The sequence below is a fragment of the Triticum aestivum genome, chromosome 6D (genome assembly GCF_018294505.1).
Source record: "Triticum aestivum cultivar Chinese Spring chromosome 6D, IWGSC CS RefSeq v2.1, whole genome shotgun sequence".
Taxonomy (NCBI): Eukaryota; Viridiplantae; Streptophyta; class Magnoliopsida; order Poales; family Poaceae; genus Triticum; species Triticum aestivum.
In genome coordinates, this window is record NC_057811.1 from 96,802,656 (window position 1) to 96,824,383 (window position 21,728).

Genomic DNA, 21,728 nt, shown 5'->3' on the forward strand with positions numbered 1-21,728 from the left:
GAGACATTAGGAGTAGAGAAAGTTTTGAAGTTATGCTTGTTTTGCCTTCCTATGCTAGCTGATTATTGTTCCCATAAGTTGTTTTCTCACAAAATCCCTTTGCATAGGAAGTGGGTTAGACTTAAATGTGCTAGTCATATTCTTCATGATGCTCTCTTTATGTTTCAATTCTTATCTTTTATGTGAGCATCATTTAAATCATCATGTCTAGCTAGGGGCGTTAAACGTTAGCGCTTGTTGGGAGGCAACCCAATTTTATTTTTGTTCTTTGCTTTTTGTTACTGTTTAGTTTTCTTTCGCTAACGGAGCTCACGAGACCTTGAAGTGGTGTTTTGTTTTCTTTCGCTAACGGAGCTCACGAGACCTTCTGTTGAGTTTTGTGTTGTGAAGTTTTCAAGTTTTGGGTAAAGATTCGATGGACTATGGAATAAGGAGTGGCAAGAGCCTAAGCTTGGGTATGCCCAAGGCATTCCAAGGCAATATTCAAGGACAACCAAGAGCCTAAGCTTGGGGATGCCCCGGAAGGCATCCCCTCTTTCGTCTTCGTTCATCGGTAACTTTACTTGGAGCTATATTTTTATTCACCACATGATATGTGTTTTGCTTGGAGCGTCATGTCGTTTTCTTTTGTTTTGCTTGCTGTATGAATAAAATACCAAGATCTGAAATTCTTAAATGTTAGAGAGTCTTCACATAGTTGCATAATTGTTCGACTACTCATTGATCTTCACTTATATCTTTCGGAGTAGTTTGTTGTTTGCTCTAGTGCTTCACTTATACCCTTTTAGAGCACGGCGGTGGTTTTATTTTGAAGAAATAGATGAACTCTCGTGCTTCACTTATATTATTTTGAGAGTCTTTAGAACAGCATGGTAATTTTCTTTGGTTATGAATTTAGTCCTAATATGATGGGCATCCAAGAGGGATATAATAAAAACTATCATATAAAGTGCATTGAATACTATGAGAAGTTTGATTCTTTATGATTGTTTTGAGATATGAAGATGGTGATATTAGAGTCATGCTAGTGGAGTAGTTGTGAATTTGAGAGATACTTGTGTTAAAGTTTGTGATTCCCGTAGCATGCACGTATGGTGAACCGTTATGTGATGAAGTCGGAGCATGATTTATTTATTGATTGTCCTCCTTATGAGTGGCGGTCGGGGACGAGCGATGGTCTTTTCCTACCAATCTATCCCCCTAGGAGCATGCACGTAGTACTTTGTTTCAATAACTAATAGATTTTTGCAATAAGTATGTGAGTTCTTTATGACTAATGTTGAGTCCATGGATTATACGCACTCTCACCCTTCCACCATTGCTAGCCTCTCTTGTGCCGCGCAACTTTCGCTGGTACCATACACCCACCATTACCTTCCTCAAAACAACCACCATACCTACCTATTATGGCATTTCCATAGCCATTCCGAGATATATTGCCATGCAACTTACCACCGTTCCATTTATTATGACACGCTCCATCATTGTCATATTGCTTTGCATGATCATGTAGTTGACATCGTATTTGTGGCAAAGCCACTGTTCATAATTCTTTCATACATGTCACTCTTGATTCATTGCACATCCCGGTACACCGCCAGAGGCATTCATATAGAGTCATATTTTGTTCTAAGTATCGAGTTGTAATTCATGAGTTGTAAGTAAATAAAAGTGTGATGATCATCATTATTAGAGCATTGTCCCAGTGAGGAAAGGATGATGGAGACTATGATTCCCCCACAAGTTGGGATGAGACTCCGGCCCCAAAAAAAATAAAAAAAGAGAGAAAGGCCATAAAAAGAGAAAAGGCCCAAAAAATGAGAGAAAATGAGAGAAGGGACAATGCTACTATCCTTTTACCACACTTGTGCTTCAAAGTAGCACCATGATCTTCATAATAGAGAGTCTCCTATGATATCACTTTCATATACTAGTGGGAATTTTTCATTATAGAACTTGGCTTGTATATTCCAATGATGGGCTTCCTCAAAATGCCCTAGGTCTTCATGAGCAAGCAAGTTGGATGCACACCCACTTAGTTTCTTTTGTTGAGCTTTCATATACTTATAGCTCTAGTGCATATGTTGCATGGCAATCCCTACTCACTCACATTATTATCTATTGATGGGCATCTCCATAGCCCGTTGATACGCCTAGTTGATGTGAGACTATCTTCTCCTTTTTTTGTCTTCTTCACAACCACCATTCTATTCCACCTATAGTGCTATGTCCATGGCTCACGCTCATGTATTGCGTGAAGATTGAAAAAGTTTGAGAACATCAAAAGTATGAAACAATTGCTTGGCTTGTCATCGGGGTTGTGCATGATTTAAATATTTTGTGTGATGAAGATAGAGCATAGCCAGACTATATGATTTTGTAGGGATAGCTTTCTTTGGCCATGTTATTTTGAGAAGACATGATTACTTTGTTAGTATGCTTAAAGTATTATTATTTTTATGTCAATATTAAACTTTTGTCTTGAATCTTATGGATCTGAATATTCTTGCCACAATAAAGAAGATTACATGGATAAATATGTTAGGTAGCATTCCACATCAAAAATTCTGTTTTTATCATTTACCTACTCAAGGACGAGCAGGAATTAAGCTTGGGGATGCTGATACGTCTCCAACGTATGTATAATTTTTTATTGTTCCATGCTATTGTATTATCTGTTTTGGATGCTTATGTGCTTTATTTTACACTTTTATATTATTTTTGGGACTAACCTATTAACCCACAGCCCAGTGCCAGTTCCTGTTTTTTCCCTTGTTTCAGTGTTTCGAAGAAAAGGAATATCAAACGGAGTCCAAACGGAATGAAACCTTCGGGAGAGTTATTTTTGGAACGGAAGCAGTCCAGGAGACTTGGAGTGTACGTCGGGGAAGCAAAGAGGTGGCCACGAGGCAGGGAGGTGCGCCCCCCACCCTCGTGGCTCCCCTGACCGACTTCTTTCGCCTATATATGTCCATATACCCTAAAAACATCGGGGAACAGAATAGATCGGGAGTTCCGCCACGGCAAGCCTCTGTAGCCACCAAAAACCAATCGGGACCCTGTTCCAGCACCCTGCCGGAGGGGGATCCCTCACCGGTGGCCATCTTCATCATCCCGGCGCTCTCCATGACGAGGAGGGAGTAGTTCACCCTCGGGGCTGAGGGTATGTACCAGTAGCTATGTGTTTGATCTCTCTCTCTCTCTCTCGTGTTCTTGATGTGGCACGATCTTGATGTATTGTGAGCTTTGCTATTATAGTTGGATCTTATGATGTTTCTCCCCCTCTACTCTCTTGTAATGGATTGAGTTTTCCCTTTGAAGTTATCTTATCGGATTGAGTCTTTAAGGATTTGAGAACACTTGATGTATGTCTTGCCGTGCTTATCTGTGGTGACAATGGGATATCACGTGATCCATTTTATGTATGTTTTGGTGATCAACTTGCGGGTTCCGCCCATGAACCTATGCATTGGGGTTGGCACACGTTTTCGTCTTGACTCTCCGGTAGAAACTTTGGGGCACTCTTTGAAGTACTTTGTGTTGGTGGAATAGATGAATCTGAGATTGTGTGATGCATATCGTATAATCATACCCATGGATACTTGAGGTGACAATGGAGTATCTAGGTGACATTAGGGTTTTGGTTGATTTGTGTCTTAAGGTGTTATTCTAGTACGAACTCTATGATAGATCGAACGGAAAGAATAGCTTCGTGTTATTTTACTACGGACTCTTGAATAGATCGATCAGAAAGGATAACTTTGAGGTGGTTTCGTACCCTACCATAATCTCTTCGTTTGTTCTCCGCTATTAGTGACTTTGGAGTGACTCTTTGTTGCATGTTGAGGGATAGTTATATGATCCAATTATGTTATTATTGTTGAGAGAACTTGCACTAGTGAAAGTATGAACCCTAGGCCTTGTTTCCTAGCATTGCAATACCATTTGCGCTCACTTTTATCATTAGTTACCTTGCTGTTTTTATATTTTCAGATTACAAAAACCTATATCTACCATCCATATTGCACTTGTATCACCATCTCTTTGCCGAACTAGTGCACCTATACAATTTACCATTGTATTGGGTGTGTTGGGGACACAAGAGACTCTTTGTTATTTGGTTGCAGGGTTGCTTGAGAGAGACCATCTTCATCCTACGCCTCACACGGATTGATAAACCTTAGGTCATCCAGTTGAGGGAAATTTGCTACTGTCCTACAAACCTCTGCACTTGGAGGCCCAACAATGTCTACAAGAAGAAGGTTGTGTAGTAGACATCAACCTACAGAGTCTTCAACTCCTTTCACCACAAGGTTGTTGAAACTATAGATGTGTGGTTTGATGAAACTAATGGCTCACAAAGAGAGCACCTACCTCCTATGCTAGATGAAAAGTCACCTGAGGAAGCTATCAAGTTCAAGGCTACTGAGGATGTCATTCCTACTGAAGAATATGCTGAAGAAGTCATTCCAGATCGTGAAGAACATCATGCTGGTGCACCTGAAGAAAATCGTTCTGAAGAAAATGCTAAGCCAATTCCTCGTCGTCAACCTGCTCATCCTCGCGTTGCAAATGAAGTGCAGATTGACAAAATCATTAGCGACATCAACGCACCAGGTCCTCTCACACGCTCAAAAGCTTCACATTTGTCTAACTTTTGTGGGCACTTTGCTTTTGTCTCTATCAGAGATCCCACTAAGGTAGATGTAGCATTTCTGGAGCCTAAGTGGATTCAAGCTATGCAAGAGGAATTACATCAGTTCGAGCTCAACAATGTGTGGGAACTTGTCAAGCGACCAGACCCACGCAAGCACAATATCATCGGCACCAAATGGATCTACCGCAACAAGCAAGATGAAAATGGCCTTGTGGTGAGGAATAAGGCACGGCTTGTAGCTCAAGGCTACACACAGGTTGAAGGAATTGATTTCGATGAAACTTTCGCACCTGTTGCTAGACTTGAGGCTATTCGCATATTACTTGCTTATGCTAACCATCACAATATCATCTTATATCAAATGGATGTGAAAAGTGCATTCCTCAATAGTAAGCTTGAGGAAGAAGTATATGTTGTTCAACCCCCAGGTTTTGAAGATCCAAAGCATCCTGACAAAGTCTTCAGACTCAATAAGGCCCTCTATGGCCTCAAGTAGGCCCCTCGGGCGTGGTATGATACTTTGAAGTAATTCCTCATGAAGAAAGGCTTCAAACCCGGTTCACTTGACCCAATGCTTTTCACCAAAACCTATGATGATGAATTATTCGTGTGCCAAATATATGTTGATGATATTATCTTTGGCTGTACTGACCAACATTATAGTGATGAATTTGCCTATATGATGAGTGAAGAATATCAAATGTCTATGATGGGAGAATTGAAATTTTTCTTAGGTCTTCAAATACGTCAACAGCGCAACGACATCTTCATATCTCAGGAGAAATACCTCAAGGATGTATTGAGGAAATTTGGCATGCAAGATTGCAAAGGCGTCAAAATCCCTATGCCCACAAATGGCCATCTATGCACTGATGGAAATGGTATTGACTTCGATCAAAAGGTATACCACTCCATGATTGGATCTTTATTTTATTTATGTGCATCTAGGCCAGATATTATGCTTAGTGTTTGCATGTGTGCCCGTTTTCAAGCTACACCGAAGGAATCACACCATAAGGTTGTGAAGCATATTCTTCGATATCTAGCTCACACTCCAACACTTGGATTATGGTATCCCAAGGGCTCGGCTTTTGATCTCATTGGATATTCTGACTCTGACTATGCTGGTGATCGTGTGGACTGCAAGTCAACATCAGGCACATGGCATTTCCTAGATCCTTGGTATGTTGGTCCTTGAAGAAACAGAACTGCGTATCTCTTTCTACTACTAAAGCTGAGTACATTGTTGCTGGTTCGTGCTGTTCTCAATTGCTATGGATGAAGCAAACCCTCAAGGACTACGGCATCAACCTGGAGAATGTGACTCTCTACTGTGACAATGAGAGTGCCATCAAGATTGCTCATAACCCAGTTCAGCACTCGAAGACAAAGCACATTCAGATTCGTCATCATTTCCTTCGTGATCATGTGTTGAAGGGCGACATCTCTATCGAGCATGTGAAGACTGAAGAACAGCTAGCCGATATCTGTTGGGGAACGTGGCAATAATTCAAAATTTTCCTACGTGTCACCAAGATCAATCTAGGAGATGCTAGCAACGAGAGAGAGGGAGTGCATCTTCATACCCTTGAACATCGCTAAGCGGAAGCGTTACAAGAACGCGGTTGATGGAGTCATACTCGCGGCGATTCAAATCGCGGAAGATCCGATCTAGCGCCGAACGGACGGCGCCTCCGCGTTCAACACACGTACAGCCCGGGGACGTCTCCTCCTTCTTGATCCAGCAAGGGGAGAGGAGAAGTTGAGGGAGAACTCCAGCAGCACGACGGTATGGTGGCAATGGAGCTCGTGGTTCTCCGGCAGAGCTTCGCTAAGCACTACGGAGGAAGAGGAGGAGTTGGAAGAGGAGAGGGCTGCGCCAAGGGAAGAGGTGCGGCTGCCCTCCCACCCCTCCACTATATATAGGGGCAAGGGGAGAGGGGGAGGCACCCTAGGGTTTCCCCTAGGGGGCGGCGGCCAAGCAGATTGGATCTCCCTAGGGAAAATCCTAGGGAGACTTGCCCCCCAAGCCAAGCAGGTGGAGGCGCCCCACCTCCCCAAGTAACGTGGGAAAGGGTGTGGGGGGCGCACCACCCCTTAGTGGGCTGGTTTGCCCCTTCCCCTTTGGCCCATGAGGCCCTCCAACACTTGCCGGCGCTCCAGAAACACCTTTCGGTCATGCTGGCCATAGCCTGGTACCCCCAGAACACTTCCGGACTTCAATACCCTTCGTCCAATATATCGATCTTCACCGCCGGACCATTCCGGAACTCCTCGTGATGTCCGGGATTTCATCCGGGACTCCGAACAACCTTCGGTAACCACATACTATTTCCCATAACAACTCTAGCGTCGCCGAACCTTAAGTGTGTAGACCCTACGGGTTCGGGAACCATGCAGACATGACCGAGACACCTCTCCAGACAATAACCAATAGCGGGATCTGGATACCCATATTGGCTCCCACATGTTCCACGATGATCTCATCGGATGAACCACGATGTCGTGGATTCAATCAATCCCGTATACAATTCCCTTTGTCTATCGGTATGTTACTTGCCCGAGATTCGATCGTCGGTATCCCAATACCTCGTTCAATCTCGTTACCGGCAAGTCTCTTTACTTGTTCCGTAACGCATGATCCCGTGGCTAACTCCTTAGTCACATTGAGCTCATTATGATGATGCATTACCGAGTGGGCCCTGAGATACCTCTCCGTCATACGGAGTGACAAATCCCAGTCTCGATTCGTGCCAACCCAACAGACACTTTCGGAGATACCTGTAGTGCACCTTTATAGCCACCCAGTTACGTTGTGACGTTTGGTACACCCAAAGCATTCCTACGGTATCCGGGAGTTGCACAATCTCATGGTCTAAGGAAACGATACTTGACATTAGAAAAGCTCTTAGCAAACGAACTACACAATCTTGTGCTATGCTTAGGATTGGGTCTTGTCCATCACATCATTCTCCTAATGATGTGATCCCGTTATCAATGACATCCAATGTCCATGGTCAGGAAACCATAACCATCTATTGATCAACGAGCTAGTCAACTAGAGGCTTACTAGGGACATGTTGTGGTCTATGTATTCACACATGTATTACGGTTTCCAGTTAATACAATTATAGCATGAACAATAGACAATTATCATGAACAAGGAAATACAATAATAACCATTTTATTATTGCCTCTAGGGCATATTTCCAACAATATCTTCACAAAGCCCTTGGATGAGAAGAGATTTAGCATGTTGCGGTGTGAGCTAAATATCTTAGAATCTTCGAATGTCATTTGAAAAGGACACACATCCTAACACTTATGAAAAATTGATGACTTAGATGTGCAACACACGAAGTAATGTTTTTCTTTAATCAATGAAGACTAACCCTCTAAGTGTGAAGAAATTAACGAAGAATTTGATCTCAGAGCCCTACGACAATTGTAAGTGGCGTCTGAAATCATCATTCTTATATGGTGGGTCACGCCACCAACAATAGTTGAAATTCTTCAATTTGAGTTCTTCTGTTCTTGAATTTCCTCACTTGCTCAATTTCTTCAAATTTGCAATGTCTTCACTCTTTCCGTCATTGTTCTTCATTGACTATATATACTTGAGTTTTTAGTCCTCTACAACATTCAGTTATTGCTAATTCTTCAAGTTGCTTTTTCTGCTAAGTGAATGTGATCGGACCCTTCCCCCTCTATGCTAAACTCAACCCAATCTGTTCACAAATTCTTCATGTGCGTTCTATTTGAAACCCGTTTAAAATCTGCACTGTGTCCTTGTCAGCTGAAGAATTTGCGAACGAAATGTTAAAATATTCTTATCTTAATTTTTGGCTTTTGCCGCTCAAACCGTTCCACATCCCACGATAGGATTTATCTATTCACCCACGATCTCACACGATCTCCACCACTCTGTATGTGGGTGACACATGTCGCTAGGATGAGAAGAGTCAGGGGCACGTTCGTCCATTTTCCTCGGGCGAGCGGTTTTTCACCTCGGCTATATATACCCCTCACCCTCCTCAGACAGCATTTACCCCGCTTGACCTCACTCCCTTCGCTCGAGCTCTCAAGACCTAGCGCCGCCACTACCTCCATTGTCGCTGGTGAGGAAGAGCTTTACTGCCTCGACTGAGGGAGTCCTGGGCTAAGGGGTCCTCGGACGTCCGGCCTGTTATTCATTGGGCCGGACTGATGGGCCGTGAAGATGTGAAGTCCGAAGACTATACCCGTGTCCGGATTGGACTCTCCTTGGCGTGGAAGGCAAGCTAGGCGACCAACTATGAAGATTCCTTCTTACCCCATGTGACCCTAGATCTCTCCGCTGTCTATATAAACCGGAGAGCGTAGTCTGGATAAAAGGATACTCATTACCTTAGTCACATAGGCTAGACTTCTAGGGTTTAGCCATTACGATCTCGTGGCAGATCAACTCTTGTAACACTCATATTCATCAAGATCAATCAAGCAGGAAGTAGGGTATTACCTCCATAGAGAGGGCCCGAACCTGGGTAAACATCGTGTCCCCTGTCTCCTGTTACCATCGATCCTAGACGCACAGTTCGGGACCCCCTACCCGAGATCCGCCGGTTTTGACACCGACATTGGTGCTTTCATTGAGAGTTCCACTGTGCCGTCAACGAAAGGTTTGATGGCCCCTTCAATTGTCAATAATGACGCTGTCCAATGAAGAACCTTCCTTCCCGGACAGATTTTTGTGTTCGGCGGCTTCGTACTGCGGGCCAACTCGCTTGGCCGTCTGGAGCAGATCGATAGCTACGCCCCTGGCCACCAGGAGATGGATCCTGTTGCTGCAACGGGCCCAGAACCAAAGCAGATCGTGCCCTCCAAAGCCACAAAGTCCGCGGCATTGGAGCCACACATAGACTCGACATCTTGCAATGTTTGCGTCAATGGAACTCCGGACTCGTCTCCGGCTATACGTTTCGGACCAGTACGCCTGCGGACATCGAGCTGGATCGGTTATCCATTTTTTAATTTAGCGCCGCAGACATCTTCCAGCATTCACCTTTGGGTGACGTGCTAAACTCTTTAAAGAACTTGTCCTTGGAGAAGGACTCACAACCGAACTATAATCGGTTCGAGCTAGAGGTGGACGACGAGGAATTTTGCTTCCCACCCGCCACCCACTTCATAGCCACTGTCGATGACTTAACCGACATGCTTGACTATGGCTCCGAAGACATCGACGGTATGGACGACGATGCCGACAAGGACCAAGGCCAAGACCCGCCATTCACTGGACACTGGACGGCCACCTCTTCGTACGACGTGTACATGGTTGATACACCCAAAAGATCTGGTGACGACAAAGAAGAACCAGATGCAAATAAACCCTCCGAGACGCAGTCCAAGCGCCGGCGCCCCAAACGCCGTTCTAAGCCTCGTCGCTCAAAAGATGGCAACACTGGCACCGGAGAAAATAGTACTCCGGGCGACGCCGAAAACAATGAAGACCCTGTCGGAGCGGCATCCGAACAGGAGGAACATGACAACAGGCAAGACAACCCTAATGAACAGGCCATAGAAGATGGCTCAGAGGACGATAGTTACCGTCCACCCTTCGAGGAGGAGACAAGCCTCGGCGACGAGGACTTCATCGTGCCTGAGGATCCTCTGGAGCAGGAGCGCTTTAAGCTTCAGCTCATAGCCACTGCAAGGAGCCTGAAAAGGAAGCAGCAGCAGCTTCAAGCTGAACAAGATCTGCTCGTCGACAGATGGACTGATGTCCTGACAGCCGAAGAATACGGCCTCAAGCGCCCAGCCAAGAGCTACCCGAAACGCAGACTGCTACCTCAATTCGATGAGCAGGCACCGGAGCGCACATCTCCCTCGCGTAATGCGGAACGACCACCACGTGGTCGAGACAGGGCGGTCGACCGGCCACCCCGCGGTCGGGATAAAGCGGCAACTCAGGCCGAACAGCAGCCTGCCCCACCGCCCCGCAAAAATAGAGACGAAAGAGTTCGGGTTCACACGTACGACCTCCGGCAGACCCTAGACAGTAGAGCAGGACATACAAGATCGATCTACGGATCGCGAGGACGTGCCTCGAGGCACGACGACGGCTACCTATTCGGACATGATAAACCCAACCACACCCGGGCTGAATGCTGCAAACGGACTCCATCAGAGCTATGCCGCGATGCTGCCCGGTACAGAGGTGCCGCACACCCTCTCTGCTTCACAGATGAAGTACTGGATCACGAATTCCTCGAGGGGTTCAAGCCCGTCAATATTGAATCATAGGACGGCACAACCGATCCCGCAATATGGATCGAGGACTTTATTCTTCATATCCATATGGCTCGAGGAGATGACCTCCACGCCATTAAATACCTCCCACTAAAGCTCAAAGGGCCAGCTCGGCCCGATATAGAGGCGCCGCACACCCTCTTTGCTTCACTGACGAAGTAATGGATCATGAATTCCCAGAAGGGTTTAAATCCGTAAACATCGAACCATACGATGGAACAACCGATCCCGCAGTATGGATCAAGGATTTTATTCTCCATATCCATATGGCCCGCGGAGATGACCTTCACGCCATCAAATACCTCCCATTAAAACTCAAAGGGCCGGCTCGGCACTGGTTAAACAGTCTGCCTGAAAATTCTATCGGCAGCTGGGAGGACTTGGAAGAAGTCTTCCTGGACAACTTCCAAGGAACCTATGTCCGGCCACCAGACGCCGATGACTTAAGCCACATAGTTCAACAACCTGGAGAATCAGCCAGAAAATTCTGGACTAGGTTCCTAACCAAAAAGAACTAGATCGTTGACTGTCTGGATGCTGAGGCCTTAGCAGCCTTCAAACATAGCATCCGCCACGAATGGTTAGCACGCCACCTCGGCCAAGAAAAGCCGAAGTCCATGGCAGCCCTCACGGCACTCATGACCCGCTTTTGCGCGGGTGAGGACAGTTGGCTGGCTCGTAGTAACAACACAGCCAGCGAGATAGGCCCCTCCGAGGCCAAGAATAGCACTGGCAAGCTCCAGCGCAATAGACACAAATGCCAAAGCAATGGCGACAACACCGATGACACCACAGTCAACGCCGGATTCACTGGCTCCAAGTCCGGCCAACGGAAGAAACCCTACAAAAGAAACAATGAAGGACCTTCCAGCCTGGACTGCATACTCGACCGTCCGTGCCAGATACACGGCACCCCGGATAAGCAGGCCAATCATACCAACAGGGATTGTTGGGTTTTCAAGCAGGCTGGCAAGTTGCCAAAAACAAAGAAAAGGGACCACAAAGTGAGGACGAGGACGAAGAGCCCCGGCAGCCGAACACTGGGGGGCAGAAGAAATTTCCCCCTCAAGTCAAGACGGTGAACATGATATACGCCACACACATTCCCAAAAGGGAGCGTAAGCGAGCACTTAGGGACGTCTACGCGGTAGAGCCAGTCGCCCCAAAATTCAATCTGTAGTCATCGTTCCCGATCACCTTCGATCGTCGAGATCACCCAACTAGTATCCACCATGGCGGTTCAGCCGCACTAGTCCTCGACCCAATTATTGACGGGTTTCACCTAACACGAGTCCTGATGGACGGTGGTAGCAGCCTCAACCTGCTTTATCAGGACACACTGCGGAAGATGGGCATTGACCCCTCACGAATCAAACCAACAAAGACTACCTTTAAAGGAGTCATCCCAGGCATAGAGGCCTGCTGTACAGGCTCAATCACGCTGGAGGTGGTCTTTGGTTCTCCGGACAATTTCTGAAGAGAAGAGTTAATCTTCGACATCATCCCTTCGCAGCGGCTACCACGCACTGCTCGGATGAACAGCGTTTGCTAGATTCAACACAGTGCCACACTATACTTATCTCAAGCTCAAGATGCCCGGTCCACGCGGCGTCATAACAGTCAATGGAAATACGGAACGCTCCCTCCGAACAGAGGAGCACACCGCCGCCCTAGCAGCAGAGGTACAGAGCGGCCTTCTCAAGCAGCACCATAGTGCGGCTGGCGAGCCTCTGGACATCATTAAGAGGTTCCGGACTACACTGCAGCAGGACAGCGCGGCTCGTCAAGAGCTCGATTAGCAATTCAGCCTCCGTCCCAGTCCCGATGAAGTAGTGGCACTCGCACCACGCGTACATAATTACGCACTCAAAATCCCATGGACATCAACGGAGGCAGAAGCTGACCCGGGATCTACAGTTCGGCTAGACCGATCCCGGACACACATACTTTCACCTTCTTATTTTTCTTTTTTTCAGGTTCCTTTCGCCACGGACCTGCTGACCAGTCCCTTTGAAGGATCGGCATATAAAGGATGCAAGCAGCATAGGTGCGTAGAGTAACTTCTATACGTCTTCTTGACGGTATTTATATTCATTTCTCAGGACCCGCACGCTGCGCCCTCTTGATTCCGGCATGTTAAATAGCCCGGATGCTTATCGCAATATTTGTACTAGATACGCCTTGACGTATCCATCAAGTTATAATGAAAACAGTTTGCGGCCCAGTTCCTGTGGTTTTCGCTTCTTACTTCATTTTACTTCGATCTGCTTATCGACTGCACCCGTACACTTTCGTACGTTTCATATTCGCCAGGGGCTCCCCAACGCCCCATCATACGGTAGCAAAGTCTGAACACTTCTTATATATAAGTTCGGTACCCCGAATTTAGCATTATATGCATTGGCTCTGAATCATGTCTTTGGTCAATAGTTTGGTTGCCCGGCTCCTGTGCTTGCTACCCTACGTTCCGCTCCATCGGCTAGGGTAGTAAAGGGAGAACTACTGCGATTGTGCCCTGGCCTTGACCGGATGGGCAGCTCAGTAGAGAAAGCCGAAAACTGACTGTCATGATACGGCGAGAGCCGGTCAGCTATTCGAGGGTTACAAAATCGTTGGAGATTTTTTCCGCGTTATGCGAAGGATCGGCACTTCCCGATCAGATGCTGACAACCCCCTGGCTTGGACCAGGGGCTGTGCACTGGCTTCATTATAAAACTCCTATGGCTAAGTGAGGGTGTTTAAGCCCTATAGTCTGATTGCCTTGTTCGTTGCGCTAAACAACTCCTTCAAAGGACCATATAATTGGATCAAGATTGTTTAGATTCCATCCCGAACACCTCCGTACTACCTATGCGAGGGCAGAAGCCGACGACTGGCCAACCCTCAGATTACAAATAACACGGCCGCACAGGAGGAAACAATTAAAGCACAACAAAATTACATTACAGGCTTTGTTTCCATAATACAAGGCAAGGGCAACATGAATACATTTATTCAAATAAAGTGTCCTGCGAACATTGAGCTGCCACAAGTCGAGACCCTTCTATGACATCCGCAAAATATCTCTCGGGTGTGCGGTGCTCCTTGCCCTCAGGCGGCCCGCTGGCAACTTCAATGGTGTTCATCTTCGCCCACCACATCTTGCAACGAGCGAAGGCCATACGAGCACCTTCAATACAGGCAGAGCGCTTCAAAACGTCCAGCCGCGGACAGGCTTCCACTAGCCGCCTCACGAGTCCGAAGTAGCTGCCGGGCATAGCTTCGGCTAGCCACAGCCGGATCATCAAATCCCTCATGGCTAGTTCGGCCACCCTGTGCAGCTCCATCAGCTGCTTCAGCTGATCGGTGAAGGACACGGGATGCTCTGGCGCCGCATACTGCGACCAGAATAGCTTCTCCGTAGAACCCCCTCCTTCGGCTCGGTAGAACTCTGCAGCGTCTGATACGCTGTGTGGCAGATCCGCAAAAGCCCCTGGGGAACTCTGAACCCGGGTTAGTAAAAGGTATTGCTTCTCCGCATACTTACTTTGCATCTTAAATGCCTTACCCGCCGTGATCTTCTTGGCCTCCTGGATCTCCTGGAGGGCGGCCTGGGCCTCATTCCGTGCGGTCTCCACGCTCTGACGAGCCTTGGCGAGTTCGGCCCCTTGAACCGACACATCATGCTCCAAGGACTCGCATTTTTTTCACCACATCCTGGAGCTCCTACTGGACCTCCTTGACCCGGGCCTTGAGCTTTTTCCGGGCGGCTTGCTGCTGGGCAGCCTTCTCCTCGGCCTCGCCCAGTGCCTTCCTCAGGGCCTCGACCTCGGTAGCGGCTCTTGCACATATTACGACACTACAGTCAATACACAGCGCCTATGCTTTCCGAATACACAACAAGTCGTTACTTACCTTGTTGCTCCTGGAGCCGAACCTTAACCTCGCCGAGCTCGCTCTCGGTCCGTTCCAGCCTCTTCCTCAGTTCAGAGACTTCGGCAGCATGCGAGGTTGCGGCCAACAGCGACGCCTGCTTATGCATACATATCACGTTAGTCTTCTACAATAAAAGATTGATCCCCTGTCCGGTTCTCCTCGCCGAGCACCGGACAGTGTCTCAGGGGCTACTAACTACATGGGGTTTTTCTCTTTCTATGTCACTTACCTCGAAACCTGTCAACAGGTTGCTGCAGGCTTCGTTCAGTCCACTCTTGGCGGACTGAACCTTCTTGACCACCGCGCCCATAAGGACACGGTGCCCGTCCATAACGGAGGCGCCTCGTAGCGCCTCCATCAGGTTATCCGGCGCCCCTGGATGGACAGGGGCCACCGGCGGAAGCGGCGCACCTCCCTTTTACAAAGGGGGCTGCTTGTCCGACTCCGGAGCCATATGGGTCTCCAGAATCGTATTTGGCTGAGGGCCGAGCTGGATGCGGCCCTCTTCACCAGTCTCCATGGGGGTCGGCTCCCCCATGTGTCCGGCAGTGGAGGCTTCGCCTCATGGCGCCTCCCGGACAGCGTCCTGGGCTCCTTCCCGAATCGGAGCGGCCCTCCGGGACAACACTTCGGTGTCATCCCTGGCCTCGGGGGAATAAGCGGGCGGTGGCGACATGCTCGCCATCTCCGACGGAGCCAACGAACCTCCAGACGAGGATCGTTGGATTAGGTCGCGGGCCGGACTGCGATAGTACAGTTAACTATGTCAAGATAAGGAGAGAAAGGGCCAGATGTGCGCACAAGCGAGCCATGTCACTTACAATGCGGCCTGGGGCTTAGCACAGGGGTGTCGTTCTGAACTGTTGTCAACGTCCCACGCGGTGTTGACCGTCGGGACGCCCTTCCCCTTCTTGGGCGTTTCCGCCTCTAGATGCGCCGAAGCCGCCCTCTTCTTCTTCTCCTCGGGGGGGGAGGGTTGTTTTCTTCCTCCTTCTCCTCTTTCTCGTCATTATCCTCAGGGACAAAGGAATGGGCTTCGTCATCTTCGGACATCACGTCCGAAGTGCCCTTGCGACGGGGGCCACTCTTGGCCCCCTTTGCCCTCTTCTTGGCCTTCTTCTCCGGCGCCTTGTATGGCGCCGGCACCAGCATCTTCGCCAGACGCGGGATGACTGGTTCTTCAGGCAGCAGAGCTGGACACTGGATTCGCTTCGCCCTCTCCATCCAGTCCTGAAAAGGCAATAATAAAAGCTCACACATTATCCTCGAAACAATTAAGTTGGGGGTACGTCAAAAATACCATACCTCGCTGGCGGGGTGTTTACAATTGTGACCACGGTCCGAATCCGTGGCCGGAGGTTTCTCGTTGCCCTTAAAAAGCAACTTCTAGGCGCCTTCGTGAGTAGTCTCGAAGAGCCTCACCAAGGTTTGGTGCTTCTTCGAATTGAACTCCCACAGAGGGCGGCTTCGGTGCTGGCACGGAAGAATCCGGCGAACTAGCATCACCTGGATTACATCGACAAGCTTGACATTCTTGGTCACCATGCTTTGGACGCGCGTCTGCAGTGCTATCAGCTCGTCAGGAGAACACCAGTCTGGACTCTTCTCGACCCAGGAGGTGAGTCACATGGGAGCGCCGGGGCGGAATTCGGCAGCTGCGGCCCAGGTGGTGCCGCGAGGTTCAGTGATATAGAACCATTGCTTCTGCCACTCCTTTACCGTGTCCACAAAGGTGCCCTTGGGCCAAGAGACGTTGGACAGCTTACTCACCATGGCTCCTCCGCACTCCGCGTGCTGGCCATCCACCACCTTCGGCTTCACGTTGAAGACTTTTAGCCACAGCCCGAAGTGGGGTTGGATGCGGAGGAAGGCCTCACACACGACGATAAACGCCGAGATGTTGAGGAAGGAATTTGGGGACAGATCATGGAAATCTACCCCGTAATAATACATTAGCCCACGGACGAAAGGGTGGAGTGGAAACCCTAGCCCGCAGAAGAAATGAGGGAGGAATACTACCCTCTCGTTGGGCTCCGGCGTGGAGACGATTTGTCCCTCGGCCGGCAAGCGGTGGGCGATTCCCTTCGCCAAATATCCGGCCGCTCGGAGCTCAGTAATGTCCTCCTCCTTGACGGAGGAGACCATCCACTTGCCCTGACCGCCGGATCCGAACATGGTTGCTTGAGTGGAAAGGAGATGAGAACTTGGGCGCTGGAGCTCGAGATTGGAAAGGCGGAGACAGAGAGAGAGAGCATGAGAAGAGGAAGAGGGAATCCTTATCCGCTTATAAAGGCAGCATATATTAAATGCCTCCTCACTCGCCTTAAGATCCGCCTATTCCCAAGGGCTGTATAAATGGCACGGTTGGGTTACCCATGCCCGCATTGATGAGAATCCCGCAATAAGGGGACACGATCTCTACTTCGACAAGACACGCCAATAACAACCGCGTCTTGAAACATGGGATGGCAGATGAAAAATGGTTCGAAATTATGACCGGACAGACGTGATGTTACGTTGCAAAAAGTTGTCAGCGGATGGAACTCGTGTAAAAATATATACTCTCTCTGCGGTTGTGTGTGGTGTGTGTAATAGGTCCGGATACAATCATCGCATCCGAAGACTATTCTGGAGTTTGGAAGGAGGGAACCCGCCTTGCAATGCCGAAGACAATCTGCGCGCCGGACTCCACGTCATTGAAGCCAGGTTTAGGGGCTACAGGGAGTCCTGGACTAAGGGGTCCTCGGACGTCCGGCCTGTTATTCATTGGGCCGGACTGATGGGCCGTGAAGATGTGAAGGCCAAAGACTATACCCGTGTCTGGATTGGACTCTCCTTGGCGTGGAAGGCAAGCTAGGCGACCAACTATAAAGATTCCTTCTTATGTAACCGACCCCATGTAACCCTAGATCTCTCCAATGTCTATATAATCCGGAGAGCGTAGTCCGGATAAAAGGATACTCATTACCATAGTCACATAGGCTAGACTTCTAGGGTTTAGCCATTACGATCTCGTGGCAGATCAACTCTTGTAACACTCATATTCATCAAGATCAATCAAGCAGGAAGTAGGGTATTACCTCCATAGAGAGGGCCCGAACCTGGGTAAACATCGTGTCCCCTGTCTCATGTTACCATCGATCCTAGACGCACAGTTCGGGACCCCCTACCCGAGATCTGCCGGTTTTGACACCGACATTGACATCGTCGCCGTCGTACTCGAGCCGGCCGCGGATTTCTTCTCTCTGCCGCCGCCGTAGCTGTCTTCCTCTGCCAAGTTAGGGCGTGGAAGATCTGGACTGACGAACTTCCAATCTACAACTCTCAGTTCGTTGTGTTATTCGTCAAGGGTAATTAAAAGTTACTTTTACTGCCCTTGTTGATTCTGATGATTTCCACAAATCTTCAAAAGGTGTTTATTCTTCAACTTCCACACTTTAAACACCTCACACAAACATCTGTTCTTGATCTGTTTCTCTAAGCAACGTTTTTCTTCAAGATTCCTCAATTGTGTGGATTTTCAATCTATACAACTCTGGAACCTAAGTCAAAGAACGCTTAGTGAAATTCCTCAAGACACCTCTGGTCAAATTCCTCAAACTTGTTCTTTTTGCAAAAACTTCTAAGAACGCATATGGCCTCTCCAAATTCTTTGCACCTATACTCTGTTCACAGGTACACATGTCCGCTGCTGAATCCCTAGGTTCTCATCAACTTAACTCATTTGTAGCGTTCCTCAAAAACAAATTGCATACCTCTTCACAGAACTAAATTGTTCAAAATCCTCAGCTGAAGAAAATGGCAGATGGCAAGAAACCTCATAAGGGAGGCAAGAAACTGGAAGTAAACACATCATTTGAGATCCCTGATGACATTTATGAGGAATATTGCACTCCTTATGAAGCCAAACATGGCAAGGAGAACAAGAATCAGCGCAAGGTGCGCATACAGAGGACTGAGAGGAGATGGGCACGGGAATGGAGGGAGTACAGATATGTTATTCCTAAGTACATGAAGAAATTCGCACTACACCCTCCTTGCCCAAGACCTCAGTTGGCACCTGGACAAATTGCTGATCCCACCAGCCTCAAGCGCGGTGAGGACTATCCTGATGAATGGGCTAAATGGCAAGCCAAGTTGGCCAAAATGGCTAAATAAGCAGTGAGGAAATTCAATAAAGTCTCTGTTGCTGCCACTGCTGAGGCCTCTGCTAGCAAGCCTAAGAAGGCTATGCCCAAGAAGCCTGCACACAAGCCCAGTTCCTCTGCAATGCCCTCACGGCCAAGCTCATCTATGCCCTCACAGCAAATTCCTCAAGCTGCTCTAGTTCCTCCGATTGCAAAGTCCTCAGCTCCTCTGACAAAATCCTCAGCACCTGTGCATGTCGCCACTTGCCAAAGGACCACAGGCATCTCAATTGCCTCAGGAGCCTCTGCAAGTTCTTCAGCTCCTCCGCAATCCTCAATAGGCCCTACTTTGCCGAAGACCAAGGCCACTGTTGGACGAGGCACTAGACCAAGTCCTCACAGGAAGCAGGTTGCTTTCCATGTCCCGTCCAGTGAAGACGAAGCTGATGATGAAGAACTCGTTGAAATCATCAGAGACAGACAGCAAAGGGCCACTAGAGCCAAAGGCACAAATGTGCCTCTTCTGTTGGATCCCAAGCTGATTCTGGACTTCATTGATCTCTGGCACAAGGACCCTAACACTCCTATGCCTGATTTCAAGCTCACTCCTGGCCAAAGTCACATGTTGACCGCCTTCATAGGCGAAGAAAAATGGAAATTTGAGAAGGCCAGGCAGCTGAAGAAAGCTCAGTACAAGAAGGAGCATTTTCTGAAGAAGAACGTTGTCAAAATGACAACTGATGAATTTGTAGCTGCACAAGCTGAGATCAAAAACCTCGGTGATGAATTTGATGCCTACCGTGCAGACTGGCTTGGAGCCAAGGTCAGATTGTTCAAAATGGCGAAGGGATTCACCTCAAATGTTGCAGCCTCAACGCAACATGAATCTCCTCAAGCTGAAGCATCTGCACAGCCAACTGAAGAACATGCCAGCACCGCTGATCAAATTAGGCTGCTGAAGAAAATGAAAGCACCAGGGCTGATGAAGCTATTCCAGCCACTGATGAAATTGCCAGGGCAACCACTAGTGTTACGCCTGAAGATCAAGACAGGCCAGCTGAAGTATCTACCGTTGAGCCTGAAGAAACTGAACAAGCTAGGGCAACTGCATCAGTTGCGCCTGAGGAAACTGCACCAAATTCCTATGCTCCTCCTGCACCAACACCAAGTCCTATTCTTCCTTCTGCATTAGAAGCGAAGAAAACCAAGGCTGTAGAGCGAGCAGCTGTGAAGAAAAGGAAATCATCTGCTGCCTCAGAGTCTTCAGTACCAAAGAAAATGAAGACTTTGACAAGCTCTTTTAAGAATCCAATAGATGTTGTTCCTGTTTCAAGTATGCCATCAAAGGAGATTGTTCCCTTTGGTGAGGATTATGAGATCCCAAGCGGATCAGATGAAGATCCTTCTTCTACTTCGTTAGAGCAGTTGGATGAGGAAATTGAAGTGAACAACATCACGTCCACTCCATTGGTATCATCGCCCATGCCTCAGTTCACAGCTGAAGAGGCAGGCGTTGAGGAAATTGATGGAGAAGATGAAGATGTGGACATTGGGTGCACCACTCCTATTCTGAATGACGACTACTGGGAAAGTCATCGCCCCAATTCACCACTATTCACTCCTCTGCAACAAATTCATCAGTCCCCGGTTCAGACTGAAGAAATTCATACATGGTTCGCTGAACCTCAAGCTTCACTGCTCACCATTCTTGAAGAAGTTCCAGCCACTAGTGCTGATGTGAATGCTGCTGAAGAAATGGAGACCCAGGCTGCTACTGATGATATTGCTACTGAAATTCCTCAGCATGCAACTCCTGAGACTGTGATTCCAGAGGCTGTGAAAGAAGGAAATATGCCCTAGAGGCAATAATAAAGTATTATTTATTTCCTTATATCATGATAAATGTTTATTATTCATGCTAGAATTGTATTAACCGGAAACATAATACATGTGTGAATACATAGACAAACAGAGTGTCACTAGTATGCCTCTACTTGACTAGCTCGTTAATCAAAGATGGTTATGTTTCCTAGCCATAGACATGAGTTGTCATTTGATTAACGGGATCACCTCATTAGGAGAATGACGTGATTGACATGACCCATTCCGTTAGCTTAGCACCCGATCGTTTAGTATGTTGCTATTGCTTTCTTCATGACTTATACATGTTCCTATGACTATGAGATTATGCAACTCCCGTTTACCGGAGGAACACTTTGTGTGCTACCAAACGTCACAACGTAACTGGGTGATTATAAAGGTTCTCTACAGGTGTCTCCAAAGGTACTTGTTGGGTTGGCGTATTTCGAGATTAGGATTTGTCACTCCAATTGTCGGAGAGGTATCTCTGGGCCCACTCGGTAATGCACATCACTATAAGCCTTGCAAGCATTGTGACTAATGAGTTAGTTGCGGGATGATGTATTACGGAACGAGTAAAGAGACTTGCCGGTAACGAGATTGAACTAGGTATCGAGATACCGACGATCGAATCTCGGGCAAGTAACATACCGATGACAAAGGGAACAACGTATGTTGTTATGCGGTCTGACCGATAAAGATCTTCGTAGAATATGTGGGAGCCAATATGGGCATCCAGGTCCCGCTATTGGTTATTGACCGGAGAGGTGTCTCGGTCATGTCTACATAGTTCTCGAACCCAAAGGGTCCGCACGCTTAAAGTTACGATGACAGTTATATTATGAGTTTATATGTTTTGATGTACCGAAGGTTGTTCGGAG